This window comes from Bison bison, unplaced genomic scaffold (genome assembly GCF_000754665.1).
Source record: "Bison bison bison isolate TAMUID 2011002044 unplaced genomic scaffold, Bison_UMD1.0 scf7180017864533, whole genome shotgun sequence".
Taxonomy (NCBI): Eukaryota; Metazoa; Chordata; class Mammalia; order Artiodactyla; family Bovidae; genus Bison; species Bison bison.
This window is the reverse complement of record NW_011495082.1, coordinates 1,870,929-1,885,239: the sequence shown is the minus strand read 5'-3', so window position 1 is coordinate 1,885,239 and position 14,311 is coordinate 1,870,929.

Genomic DNA, 14,311 nt, shown 5'->3' with positions numbered 1-14,311 from the left:
AACATTCATGTGAACGGAGCCTGGAGGGTCTGCAAGGTCTGACTTGACCACCACATGACTTACCTAGTGTTGCGTGGCCTTGCTCAGGCAGAAAATGGACTGCCATTCCTGACTCAATAAGCTTGCAGAAATTCAGTCATATAGTGACTTATCCCCATTCTGTCAGGAGATGTGTAAGCAGCTATCACAGAGAGTAACTGCATGTTTTTCTTCCTTAAATTTACACCACAGATGTTGAAATGCAATAACAACAATGCCATACTTCTCTCTGCTCTCTGGCTCCTCTTGCCCATGATTACTTTGCCTGGATAAGAGCCTAACATGGAGGTGGGCAACCTCCTGCTATTTTAATATTTCACAATATTATTCAATACAGATTCGTAAACTATAATGAGAAGTGTACCATTAACATAGTACACTGGGTCATTCCATTTAAGAGAGAACAATTTAAGCTAAATTACTTTTATGATAACTGTCCTAAATATAGTAACTGCTAGAAACATTTTTGATAAATACTAAATAGAAACATCTGTCGTCTTCTATTTCTGTCCTTTGAATGTATTTTAGAAAGTGATCACATAAACCTGACAGAAAAAAAATGTTTAAAAGTTGTATTCAAAGGAAGTCTGGCAACATGGTGAGCTAAACTTATACAAATAAAATTTTTCTTATTACCAACTCATAGGTAGGCTGGACACATAACAAGTAGAAATTTCAAGTGCATGATAAAGTTAATAAAAGAAAACATCAGAAATCTCTGGCTATCAGAAAAAAGAGAGAAATGAAACTAGAGCCCAGACTTAGCTGGATCATGGATGTTTCCAACCAGGTACAGGCCCTGAACATTGAGGCCAGTGACCATATAGGAGTGGATACATGACCACAAGCTGTAAGAAGTGAATGATTTCATCCATAATCACTGTGTCTACTATAGATCCCCCACATCTGTTTCTTCTGGCCAAAGCCCTCTCAGAACCTCCCTGTCTCTTACCTTTTCCCTTGCAGGACAATTCAGTACTAGAGCTATTAGGTGGTCTATATGTGGTGAGAGTGAGAGGTGAAGGCCCAGTGTGGAGAATCAAAGTCCAAATGAGATGAAGAGGGACTCTGCATGGGGTGGGAAATTGGTCCAGAGTGAGTTTCAGGGCCCAGGTGGAGTGAGGAGAGTTCCTATACAGTGGTGCAGAGCTGCTCAGGGGATTGAAACCAGAGTTGAGGAAGGAGGGCATCCAAGCAGGATGTCAGAGCCAGTGGGATGAAGTGGGCCTGTGCACGGGACACAGGGTGCATACAAGGGAGTGCTGAAGTGAATACAAATAACCGCATTTCTTACTGTCAGAAAAGAGGAATCACAAATATAAAAAGGGACAAAATTGTATTGAACTCTGTGCTGTTGATCTGGAATCAGATATCAGTGAACTACTGGTTTTCAAATATAAAAATAGAGATAGAAATAAATATATACGTATTTTTATGTGGTATTATTTACACATATCCTTAGCTCTCTCCCCTAAGAAGGCCTAAAACTAGTTTGAAAATAAAAACAAAGCAGTGAGCAAAGGTAGCATCAGATCTTGGTTTTGAACATCATTATCCACTTACAGGAAGAATCCAGCCTCCTAAAGAAATGTCTGTTTCCAGAGCTGGGACAGGAAAATATATATGTGTCTGAAACATTCTGTTGTGCTGGGAAAGAAAGAAGTGTTCAAGGAATAGAGGGGTCCTGTCAAAAAGAGAACAGGAGTCAGCTTCAGGGAGCTCCCAATGCCAAATTTTGGACAATATAGCACCAAATAAATGACACTAATAGACTGTAGCTTATTGAATAAAATAGGAAACCATAGTCCATTCTAATGAATGAATAAATTGAAAGATTTTGTAATGTATCCAGCTTCACAAATTGTCCCTCCAAGTACTAATTAATTACAGAGTTTAAGAGAGTAACTTGAAAATGGAGATCTAAACATCATCTTAAGGGATGAAAGAAAACATTAGAATACCAAGATAAATTGAAGTTTGTGCACCACCTTATAGGAAGCAATGATGAGAACCCAGCATCACTTTTGTGATACTTTGCCAAAGATGTATAAACTGAATCAAATCATGAGGGAATGTCAGACAAAACCAAACTGAATGACATTCTGCAAGATAATGCTTCTATAATCTCCTAAAGTGTTAAGGTCACAAAAGCCAAGGAAAGATTAAGAAAGTTGTCTAGACAGAAGAAGGCAAGATAGCTAAATGCAACACATGAAACTTAATTGGAGTCTGAGCTTTATATTATAATAAGTATCAGTGTTAATGTCTTAATACTGATGGTAGTGTTGTGGTTATACTGGAGAATATATTTGTTTGCAGAAAACGTACAGTAAAGTATTTGGAGTCCCAAGGTGGTAAATGATTCTCAAATGATTCAGGGGCAATGTTATTTTTTTTATTGCATTTGAAACTCTTGTGTAAGTTTGAGATTGTTTCAAAATTTTAAAATGACATTTTTAAAAAATGTCAGTGTTGCATCTGTATAAACAGTGACAAATGCAAAAGATATTTGTTTAGCCTAAAATGGTGAGATATGAAGAATAATAGAAGATAATTTAGAGCACATTTCTGCTAGTCGTGATCCTAATTACTTTTTACATATGTCAACTAATTAAATTTCACAGCACTGGGAACATTATAAAAGCAGACCTGAGGCACATAAAAGGTACATAATTTGCCCAAAAGTATACCAAAAGTAAGTGGCAAACCTGGTGTTATGCTTATATAAAATATTTATGTCCTCTCTAGCCATACAGAAATATAATTGGTCGAGATAATTTTTCTCTGGGGTTTGCTTTAATACTATCTTTATTTAAATAAAACTCTGTTGATCCCTATAAACTGCATCAAGCTTCACATGTGGGATATTTGTCCAGAATCAAGATGTGAGTCCTTCCAATGGGAATGACAGAAAACTCCCTACTCAAAGTCACCCAGTTCACATAGCAGGAGCAGTCATTGAAGAGCTCATTTCAGCCCAGCTGAGTCAGTAGAGCCCCCTTTCCCCTTTCTGCCTTCCATATGTATATGTTATGATCACAACTGGCAACAATGGTAGAGTTTGGGCAGAAGATAAAACCTAAAAGATGGTCTGTCAAGACTGGGTATTTTTTATGGGGAGAGACTCACAACTGATATTGGCAACAGCAATAATTAAAAAAAAAATAGCTAAGACCTCCAATGACACACTGAAGAAAAAAGAAAAAAAGTCAGATCCACTCGGATGTCGAATATTCTAAAGTTACTTACGTCTGGAGTAAAGTCTCATTTACTTGTGCAGTTGAGGACACCTGCCTGCTTCAGAAACATTCTCAGGAAATCATGCCTATCAGTACAGAACAAGCAACTTACCCTCTTCTACCCGCCTAACCACCCCCCGCCCCTGCAAATTAATGACATTGAAGAAGAAAACTTAAATGCAAAGGAAATTTATACTAAGCTTTCATTCATAAACACTCTGACAAACATTATCAACATTAAAAAATCCTAGCAAGAAAAAGGAAGATCAAGATGAACATGTTGATCACTATTTGGAGATTGCCAGTTGAAAAGTGGACAGTGAATACGCATGGCCAATGAAAGAAGAGAAAAACTAAATTGCTAATAAACATATAAAAAGATGTTCAAATAGCAGAACAAAAAGCTCATCCTTGGTATGCATGTGGTAATATGCCTGCATAATATGCAGGCATCCCCTAGAAGTGCACAGCTGCAGCATTATAACTCCACCCCAGGTTTGCTCTGACCAACATCAATGAAGGGAAGGATGAAGGGAGGTCCTTTCAGCAGACCCACTTCAAGCTGTGTACCTAGAGCTTCATTTTGCCTAGAAAAGGGGATAGCCAGATATGGAGGTCTATGTCAATACATGAGCTGTAACTAGCAGTGTAAATAAATAGAGATAGGATAAAATCTTTTGGAAAAATCTCTCTGTATATGCACATAGTATGAAGATATTGGTATCTCTTGTGAGCGCTCACCAAATTATGACCTCATTAGAGGAAGATTTTAACAATCAGATGGAAGATTACCCAGTCTGAGGAAATCAGTTCAGTTCAGTTCAGTCGCTCAGTCATGTCTGACTCTTTGCAACCCCATGAATCGCAGCATGCCAGGCCTCCCTGTCCATCACCAACTCCCAGAGTCTACTCAAACTCATGTCTATCGAGTTGGTGATGCCATCCAGCCATCTCATCCTCTGTCATCCCCTTCTCCTCCTGCCCCCAATCCCTCCCAGTATCAGGGTCTTTTCCAGTGAGTCAACTCTTCGCATGAGGTGGCCAGAGTATTGGAGTTTCAGCTTTAGCATCATTCCTTCCAGTGAACACCCAGGACTGATCTCCTTTAGGATGGACTGATTCAGTCAGCATCTATTTCCAACCACTTAATTGCTCAGTGGACTCATGAAGAAAGTGGCCATGGCAGCAGATAGAGATGATACATGGGTGAAGCAATGTGATTTTTCCTAAGATTTGTCTGGCTACAGCCAACTGCTGAGTATCCAAGCTTCCAAAAGCACAGACCAACCCTGAAGTCCTGATATGGTTCCATTCTGGAAAGAAAAAGCCAGCTACTTGGTAACAGGTTGGTTAAATCGGATTGCTTCCATCGTGAAAGGAGCAGTGCTTGGTTCTTACTGAAACAGACACTGTGGCAATACATTTGCCTCATCCACCATCATAGACATTTTCATGGCCTCATTTCTGACCAAGGAGGCTGCCCTCCTATCATCTATCATATGTGAGTAGTAGTTAAGTTTATACCTCTGTCAACTGAAAAAAAAAATACACAACCTAAATGTTGAGAGTTATGTTTTATTTAGCAGGAATTTTTAGAACGTCAAGCTCATGAGGCAGCGTCTCAAGTAACCCTGATAGAACTGCTCCAAGGAGGAGAGAGGGGAACCAGGATATACAGGAGTTTTGCAGCAAAGGGCAGATAGTCGAAACATAAAAAGATTACTGTTAATTAAATAAAACTAGATAGCTCAAGTTAAGAAATTTAGCGCTTTTCTATGTTTGGGAGGATACAAGGATTTGGGCTCACTGAAATCATTCCTTTGATATGCACGTCAGCTATCTGGGGCCAGTATCGTGAGTTTTCACATCCTGAGTTTCCTCAGGGCTCACCTTAGGGAGTGGCTGCAGTCTGATGGCTGCTAGATGGCAGGTATTCTTTTCCTTCCTGAGTTCCTTCAGGGCTGCCCCCGCTCACCCTTGGCAATGGCCGCAATCGCAGACTATGACAGCCCTTGTTTACTGGTACTGCGGAAAACAGGCCACTTCTCACTTCCATATTAAGTTAAAGACTATCAAAGTGAATTCAGCTAAAGAATAAACATTAACCGAAGATAGTGGAACATTGTATCCTTTGTGGGGAGAGGGTTAGCATGTTCCACCTATACATGAGATGGGTGCTTCATCCTGTTACGTGTAACATAGGAACGTATACACTTGGCTAAGTTAAACTGCATTCATCAGCATTCAATTCCTGGAATATTCCCAGTTAGAGTGGTCACAACAGGCATCTGTATGAGATCTAGAGGGTAGAAGGCAAGGGACAGCCATGTTTTACTGTCTGAAGGTCACCGTACTTCAGGCCTTGTTTGGGGCCCACATAAGTTTTCACTGGTCTAGTGCGTCACTTTGTCAGCATGGACAGCAGCAGAGCTCAAAGCTCCTCCAGCTACAGCCAAATCATTCTTCAGTTTCTCAGAGTTTTGGGTAAGCTACCAGTGTGGCTCCTCAGCAAAACAGTAGCTTCTCCAGCGGTTTCCATGGAAATAGGGTTGGAGACTTTGAGATGAAGAGAGGCCAGCCACAGTTCTGGTGATGGACACAGGTTTCATTCAGCTTGTTCCTCCTGGTTTCTAGTTGTTGCCACTCCCCTTCATTTTACTCCCTCGTTTCCTCCTAGTATCCTGCCATGTGTCCTCAGGCTCAGGACCACACGGAAAAAACAGCCACACAAAGGCTATTTTTATCAGTCCTTGCAATTTCTTAAAATCAAATCCCTATAATGATCCTTTATTCAATATTTTTCCCAGTACTTTGGTTTCTTCGATAGAACCCTCGCTGATAGAAGACACTATTTTGCTACTTATTGACCTGTTAAAAAGAAAAATATTTTGATTTCTGAAGTTAGTAAATCTTGTCTCCCTGGGTAAAACAGAGAATGTGAGACAATAATAGGCAAACCTTTGCATCTTTAAGTGTGATTTAGGAGGAAATAGTCATTCATTCAAGCATTTTATCCCTGGTTACTGAGAAAGCAAAGACTGAGACATAGAGTGAAGCAAAAATCTGTTATCTGGGAAGTCCTTAAGGATGAGAAAAAGAGAAGTGCAGCAAGGAAGTATGAGAAGCCATACAAAATGAAACATTACAGCACAGCCTCACAAGACAAGGAAACTAATCAGTCATGTGGTAGATGCGCTAACACACAGACTTCTCTAGAGAGGCCACAAGGAGAAGCCAAGCCTTCAGTCCCCGGTGGGAAATGGGGTGGAGGGCGCTGGACCTGCAGGGGCCTCCCCTCCTCCTTCCCAGCAATCAACACTGGACACATAGACTGCTCCCGCCCCCATACTCCCAGGTTTCAAGATTGGCCCCTTTCAGCAGTTGTCCAGATGTCTGACCCCATACTAGATGTGACAGGGGCAGGAAAATCCAGGAATTCCCTGTGTGCTGCTGCATTGTGGAACACAAGGGTGAGGAAGCAGCACTCCCCAGGCATGTGACTGGTTGCATCTTCAGATGGAAAAAGGCATCTTTTTCTCTCAGAAAAGGAGAATCCAAGGGGGCCAGTAAGCCTTGTTTCTGATAAAATAAATAAGTCAAAGAAAGATGGTTAAGGCCAGTGCTTCTGAACACCCATGGGCAAGTCCAGTGAGAAGATCACCTGACCTTGCAGGCAGAGTTGGAAGGGGAAGCATGTCTGAGCATGTCATTCTTGATGAAAAATTCTAAAGTATGCCTATAAAAGTCTGAATCAAAGCAAGGATGACACTAGGAGGTGGTTTAGTCACTAGGTCGTGTCTGACTCCTGTGACCCCACGGACTGTATCTCACCAAGCTCCTCTGTCCATGGGATTTTTCCAGGCAAGAATACTGGAGTGGACTGCCATTTCCTTTTCCAGGGGATCTTCTTGACCCAAGGATCAAACCTGGGTCTCCTGCATTGCAGGCAGAGTCTATACCAACCGAGCCACCAGGGAAGCCAGACGCTAAGATAACAACATAGTATTTCTAACTAGTTGATATATTTATAAAAGGGGAAATGTTATCAGTACAATAATCAGGAATGATAGTGTCATTGTTTGTAGATAATATAATTGTATCTTGGGAAATACAGAACTACTTGTACTATTACAAAAAGTTTCTGGGAGATGGATAGGTAATTAATTCTTTTTTAGCTTTTATTGTGAGAACATTTATGATCTTCTCTTTTGCAACTTTTAAGTATACAGTACATTGTCGTTAACTATAATCATCACACAGAGGGTTTTTTAGGTATAACTGAAATCAACATTATGTTAGTTTCAAGGATACAGCATAATGATTCTATATTTGTATATATTTCAAAATGATAACAACAGTAATTCTAGTTAACAGCCATCAGCATATATAGTTACAGAATTTTTTTCTTGTGATGAGAACTGTTAAGGTTTATCTCTTAGCAAATTTCAAATATGCAAAACAGTATTATTAACTGTAATCATCATGCTGTGCATTACATCCCATAATTTATTTCATAACTGGAAGTCTGTATCTTTTGACCCCCTTCAACCGTTTCTCCCACCTCATGTCTTGCCTCTGTTCTGTTGCCAGACTTGCAACCAGTCAGTTCTTTGAATCTATGAGCTTGGTTTGTTATTGTTGTTCTCTGGTTTTTGGTCTTACCTATAAGTAAGATCATAATGTATTTCCTTCTGTCTGACTTATTTCACTTAGACTGAGTCCCTCGGGGTTCATCCATGCTGTCACAGTGGCAAGATTTCATTCTGTTTTATGACTGAATAATATTTGTTGTGTATATATATATATATATACACACACACACACACAAACAACTTCTCTTTTATCCATTCGCCTGTTGATTGACACTTAGGTTGTTTCATTAACTTGGCTATTGAGAATAATGCTGCAATAAATATGGAGAGTGCATATATATATTTTCAAGTTAGTTTTTTATTTGTTTGTTTTCTTCAAAATACCCAGGAGTGAAATTTCTAGCTTGTTTGGTAAATTCTGTTTTTAATTTTTTGAGAATCCTGTTTTCCATAGTGGCTGCACCAGTTTATATTCCCAAAAGCAGTACACAAGTTTTCTATTGTCTTCACATCTTTCTCAACACTGTTGGTTCTTGCCCTTTGGATAATAGCCATTCAAATGCGTGTAAGATGGATATGTTATTGTAGTTTTGATTTGAGGTTCCCTGATGATGGGTGATGTTGAGCATCTTTTCATCTTTCTGTATACCTATGACCATTTTCTTTGGAAAAATGTCTGTTCAAGTCCTCTGCCCATTTTAAACTCAGTTGTTTATTTTGCTATAGAGTTATATAAGCATTTTGGGATAATAATTCCCTATCAGATGTATAGGATTCCCTGGTGGCTCAGCGGTAAAGAATCTGCCTGTAGTGAAGAAGAAATGGGTTTGATCCCTGGGTCAGGAAGATCGCCTGGAGAAGGAAATGGCAACATACTCCAGTATTCTTGCTTAGGAAATCCCATGGACAGAGGAGCTTGGTAAGCTATAGTTCATGGGGTCACAAGAGTCAGACATGACTTAGTGACCAAACCACCACCACCATCAGGCATATGATTTGAAAATATTTTGTCCCATTCTGTTGGTTGCCTTTTCATTTTGTTGATTATTTCCTTTGCTGTTCAAAAGATTTTTATTTTTATATAGTCTCTTGTTTTTGCTTTAATTGCCTTTGCTTTTGGTGTCAAGCCCCAAAACTAATTAGCAACACCAGCATCAAGCTGCTTACCACCTATGTTTTCTTTTAGGAGTTTTATAGTTTACATGAGAGTCTGTAATCCATTTGGAGTTAATTTTGTGTATGGTATAAGACAGTATTTCATTTTTATTCTTTTGCATACAACTGTCTGGTTTTCCCAATGCCATATGTTGAAGAGATTATCCTTTTTCCATTGTATATTCTTTGCTCCTTTGTCGTAAATTGATTAACCATGCAAGCGTTGGTTTATTTGTAAATTCTACCATACTGCTTTTATTACTATAGCTTTGCAATATAGTTTGAAATCAGAGACATGATGCCTCCAGCTTTGTTCTTTTTTCTTGATTGTTTTGATTACTTGTGGGTTTTGTGGTTTCATACAAATTTTAGCATTATTTGTTGTATTTCTATGAAAAATGGTGTTGGAATTTTGATAGATTGTTTTGAATCTATATATTGCTTAGAGTATGGACATTTTAATAATAATAATTCACCCAATCCATAAGCATGGAATATCATTCCACTTTTTTGAATCTTCTTCAACTTTTCATTGTTATCTTAGTTTTTAGTATAAGTTTTTCAATTCCTGCTTCAGTTAAATTTATTCCTACATTTTTTTTCTCTTTGATGCAACTGTAAATGGAATTGTTTTCTTGATTTTTCTTTCTGATTGATTGTTATTAGTGTATAGACATGTTTCATTTCAGTTCAGTTGCTCAGTCGTGTCTGACTCTTTGTGACCCCATGGACTGCAGCACTCCAGGCCTCCCTGTCCATCACCAACTCCCGGAATTTATTCAAACTCATGTCCATTGAGTCGGTGATGCCATCTAACCATCTCATCCTCTGTCATCCCCTTCTCCTCCTGTCTTTAATCTTTCCTAGTAACAGATTTCTGTATATGGATTTTATATTCTAAAACTTAATTCATTTATTTTAACAAATTTTTGATAGAGTCTTTAGAGTTTTCTGTATCTAATATGTCATCTGCAAATAATGACAGTTTTACTTCTTTCTTTCCAATTTGGATGCCTTTTGCTTTTTTCCTACCTAATTGCTCTGGCTAAGTCTTCCAAATCTATGTTGCATAAAAGTGGCAAGAGTGAGCATCCTTGTCTTATTCCTGATCTTAGACAAGAAGCTTTCAACTTTTCACTACTGAGTGTAATACATGCTGTGGGCTTGTCATATATGGGCTTTATTGTCTTGAGGCATGTTCCCTATGTACTCACTCTATTGAGAGTTTTTACCCTAAACAGATTTTGAATTTTGTCAAACACCTTTTCTGCATCTATTGAAATGATCATGATTTTTATCATTCGTTTTGTTAATGTGTTATATCACATTGATTGATTTGTAGGTGTCAAACTTCTCTTGCATCTCTGGAACTGGAATAAGTTCATCTTATGATGTACTGCTGAATTTGGTTTGCTAATAATATTTGTTGAGGATTTTTACATCTGTGTGCATCAGGACTGTTAGCCTATAATATTTAAAATTTTTGTTTCCTTGTGACATTCTTGTCTGGTTTTGGTGTCAGGGTAATGTTGGCTTTGTGAAATGAGTCTAGAAGTGTTCCTTCTTCTGTTTTCTGGAAGAGTCTGAAAAGAACTGACATTAATTCTTTGAATATGGTAGAATTCATCAATGAAGCCATCTGGTCCTGGATTTTTGTTTGTTGGGAGGTTTCTGATTGCTGAATCAACCTCCTTACTAGAAATCAATCTTTTCAAATTTTCTGGTCCTTCACGATTCAGTCTTGGGAGGTTTATGTTTCTTGGAATTTATCTATATGTTTTACGTTGTCCAGTTTGTTGGCATATAATTGTTCATACTAATCTCTTCTGATCCTTTGTATTTCTATGATATCAGTTATAATGGGTTTTCTATAATTTCTAATTTTATTTATTTGACTCCTCTTTTTTTTTTTGGTGAATCTAGCTAAAGGGTTTTCAGTTTTGTTTATCTTTTCAAAGAACAGGCTGTTAGTTTCATTGATCTTTTCTGTTGTCTTTTTAGTCTCTATTTTATTTTGTTTCTGCTCCAGTCTTTGTTATTCCCTTTTTTTCTGCTAACTTTGGCTTCATTTGTTCCTTTTCTAGTTCATTGAGGTATAAAGTTAGGTTGTTTATTTGAGATCTTTTTGTTTCTTGATGTAGGTATTTATCACTATGAATTTTTCTCTTAGAACTGCTTTTGCTGCATATTAGCTTTTATTTATACAAAGAGCCATATTATATAGGTTGGAACCATGATGTGAAATGAGCAAGGGCTGCATAAAGAAAACTTTAAAATTGTTTCAGTTAAGAAAATAAACATGCAGACAGTAATATTACATAATCTTGAATATGAAGAATCACTATCACAGTGTTATCAACTGTTAGTAAGATAAACATATCAAAATCCTAATAAAAATAAAGGTGAGGTGTTTTTATTAAACACGATAGATTTATTCTAAAGTGTCTTCATGTGGAAAAATAAATAAGCAAGAATAGCCAGAGAAAGATAGGCAGGTGGATTCTTAACCACTGGACCATCAGGGAAGTCCTTCAAATCAGCTTTGAAAAGATTTGTAATTCAGTAAACAATGTTAGAGAAAGTTTATTGAAACTTTATTAATTGAGTTCATAGGGAAACTCAAAACCCCACATAAAATAATTACCATTTGGATCACAAGTTTAAATGTAAAAAGAAAATGGAAACTACTAGGGCTTCCCAGGTGGTACTAGTGGTAAAGACCCTGCCTGCCAACGCAGGAGACATAAGAGACACAGGTTTGATCCTGGGGTCGGGAAGATCCCTTGGAGGAGGGCATGGCAACCCACTCCAGTATTCTTGCCTAGAGAATCCCACAGACAGAGGATCCTGGAGGGCTACAGTCCATAGGGTTGCAAAGAGTCAAACATGATTGAAGAGACTTAATACTCATGCACATTCAACTTTGTTATATCCAATCTTATGAGCCTTTAAAATAGTGTCTTGGGCTTCCCTGGTGGTTCAGATGGTAAAGAATATGCCTGCAATGTAGGAGACCAATGTTTGATCCCTGGGTGAGGAAAATCCCCTGGAGTAGAGAATGGCTACCCTCTCCAGTATTTTTGCCTGGAGAGTTCCATGGACAGAGAAGCCTGGTGGGCTACAGTCCATGGGGTAGCAAAGAGTCAGACACGACTGAGCAACTAAGGTTTTACTAGGTAGTAGAACCTGTAGTATTCTTGATCGTCACAGATTGGAGAAGTCCGGCTGTAATGGAAAGGTGACATAGAAACCAGAAGGCCACTGCGCTGCTTCAGGATGGGATGAACTCAATGTAGTTTATGCTCCAGGGCTTCTTTGGAATCAGACTGAAGCTTGACTCCAGTCTCAACTGTTCTGTCCTACTTCTCTCATTGTTCTTCTCCTGAAATGACTTCCTAATAAATCACATGAACAAGAATGTCTGTCTCAGGATCTCCTTCCAGAGAATCAGACCTAAAACACTGATGAATACTTTGACTATTAGGAAATTTAGTTTGAAACAAATGTTAAATTAAAACCTACATTCTGAGCCCTGGCTATCTGTTAGTTTTACTGCTGAGTTCATAATGCTTTATTTGTTTTATTCTTTGAGATCCAACTTAAGCCTCATGAATTCCCTGATAAAAACAAGCCAGTTAATTTTGAAATAGGCCTCAAGCACAGTCAAGTTCTGGTCCACAACGCTTTATTAATGTGATCAGCCTCTACCATTTGAGAAGAAACTTCGGAGTTGTAGGAATTCCTTCCCTTGGTATCAAGAGTGAGAGACTGATGGGAGGGGAATGAAGGATTCCATTATTCTATTTGTCCTAATGCCTGGTAGTTGAGACCATGGAGTAGTGAGTTTGAAGACTAAATCTGGAGACTTTTCCACTCTGTAAGACTGAAACTACCAGACCACATGATCTCTTTCGTGTTCCCCTTCTGGTCCCCAGCTCCTACTTTCTCTGCAAAATTATCATGTGAAACTTTTGACAGAGAGGATTACATTTGCATGTGGGGCTCCACTAGGTTTAAAGCCAGCATGGCAGCCCGTAGTTTGTCAAAATATTGACTGATTTCACCTCATCCCACCAAAAACTGACCTTTCATAGCAATTTCACTTCTCTGCCTATTTAACCTTAACCTCAGCAGCTAGTCCCAAGTAGGAAAAGTGAAGTCACTCAATCATCTCCAACTTTTTGTGACCCCATGGAATGTAGCCTACCAGTCTCCTCTGTCTATGGGATTTTCCAGGCAAGAGTACTAGAGTGGGTTGCCATTTCCTTCTCCAGGGGATCTTTTCAACCCAGGGATCAAACCCAGGTCTCCCACATTGCAAGCAGACGCTTTACTGTCTGAGCCACCAGGGAAGCCCAAATAGGAAAGACATCCTCCAATTCCTTGACCCTTGGGAGGGTTTTGTTTTTTTTTTTATGTTCTTTCTATGTGTAGCTCTTCAGTGATTTTAAAGAGGTCATATATTAGTTTTATAGATAATTTCTAGCAGACTAAAATTTGTTGTCTTTTTTTCTTTCTAATAAGGAACCCCACTTCGTCTAAAATTATTTCTAACATTATTCTGGAAGTTCTTGTTGTTCAGTCACTAAGTTGTGTCCAACTCTTTGAGACCCCATGAACTGCAGCACACCAGGCTTCCCTGTCCTTCACTGTCTCCTAGAGTTTGCTCAAGATGATGTCCATTGTGTTGGTGATGCCATCCAACCGTCTTATCCTCTGTCACCTCTTCTCTTCCTGCCCTCAGTCTTTCCTAGCTTCAAGGTCTTTTCATTTGGGTTGACTCTTTGCATCAGATGGCCAAAGTACTGGAGTTTCAGCTTCAGCATTAGTCCTTCTAGTGAATATTCAGGGTCAATTTTGTTTAGGATTGACTGGTTTGATCTCCTTATTGTCCAAGTGACTCTCAGGAGTCTTCATCAGCACCACAGTTTGAAAGCATCAATTCTTGGGCACTCAGCCTTCCTGATGGTCCAACTCTCACATCCATACGTGACTACTGGAAAAACCATAGCTTTCACTATACAGACCTGTGTTGGTAATGTGATATCTTTGTTTTTTAAAATGCTATCTAGGTTTGTCATAGCTTTTCTTCCAAAGAGCAAGCTGTAAGTTCTTACAATACAGTAAAATATAAAACAAAACTAAGAAACATTGTAATGGAAGTTCAGTTCAGTCCAGTCACTCAGTCGTGTCCTACTCTTTGCAACCCCATGAATTGCAGCACGCCAGGCCTCCCTGTCCATCACCAACTCCCGGAGTTCGCCCAGACTCACATCCATCGAGTCA